Here is a 1184-nt window from a genome sequence, read left to right as displayed (position 1 = left end):
CCCGCCACTGTGCAACCCCCCTGCAGACTGCACCTGTGTGACCCCCGACCAGCAGCGCCCAAGCCCCGCTCCCACCCCTTGGTGGTAGTGTCCAAGGCCTGCGCTCCTTACACCCCTGGTCCCTTGCTTCCACGCACCTCAGCCCCCACGACAGCCCTGTGACCTCAGGGCACCACCAGAGATCCAGCCATCACCTGGAGTTATCAACCAAGCTGTTGTGGAACTAAGCTGGCAGAAGAAAGGCCCATAGGATCTTATCTGTGTTTACTGAGGCTGATTATCTGGGAGAGCACCTAAGGGCGTGCCCACAGGTGGGGAAATTGGCCAAGCTCTCTTGAGTTCCCACCCAAAACGAGCCACCCAGCTGGTTTCTGTGAACTCTGCAGACCAGCCAGAGGCTAGTGGGTTGGTGGGAAGTTGACCTTGACTGTTCAGATCCTGTCGGATCCAGGGCTCTGCTGGAGCAGGGGCTGTTGTGAGAGGGCACCTGTGTAAGTGCCACCAGGCAGGGAACACTGAGAAAACCTTTGGGTAGGAAACGGACAACAGGAATTTGAGTAAGGACCCCAGTCGTGAGCACACTGAGACAGCAGAGGTTTGAGCAAGGTCCTCCATGTGATTGACCTGCCCTTGCGATCACCCAACCCTTTGCCTGCCTCACCCACTTGGCTCCACAACAGTGCCTACACGTCTGGGCAATCAACTTGCCTTTAAACAGGAGTACCTTGACCTGTTTTAGCAACAAGAGATTGCCCTAGCAGGCACTGAACTGACATTTTTCTGAAGTCCTGAAGTCAGAGAAATGCACAAGTTTGGTAGCTGTCCATCTGATCTCAAGAGCATTGTCTTCAGACCAAGAACACATGCCAATGTCTTGAAGAAAGCAAACTATCCCACACAATATACAAAAGCAAAAAAAAAAAATTAAAAAAAAAAACAAAAGCAAAGCAAGATGTCACTCACAAAGGATGACACAAGAGCAGCCGATACCCTGAAATCAGAAAGGCTCATGGAACTTTCTGACACAGAATTTAAAAGAGGAGTGACTGAATATTTCCAATGGATGAAAGACAAACTTGATTAATTAAAGGATGCTACAAGCAAAGACCAGGAGGAGTTAAAAAAAAACAATGCAAAGCATTGCAGAGAAAACAAATAAGGCATTAGCGGCACTGGAAAAACAA

This window comes from Elephantulus edwardii, unplaced genomic scaffold (assembly GCF_000299155.1).
Source record: "Elephantulus edwardii isolate Elephantulus edwardi_28Jun2011 unplaced genomic scaffold, EleEdw1.0 scaffold00134, whole genome shotgun sequence".
Lineage (NCBI taxonomy): Eukaryota > Metazoa > Chordata > Mammalia > Macroscelidea > Macroscelididae > Elephantulus > Elephantulus edwardii.
The sequence above is the reverse complement of the archived record's forward strand: the minus strand, read 5'-3'. Positions refer to the sequence as shown.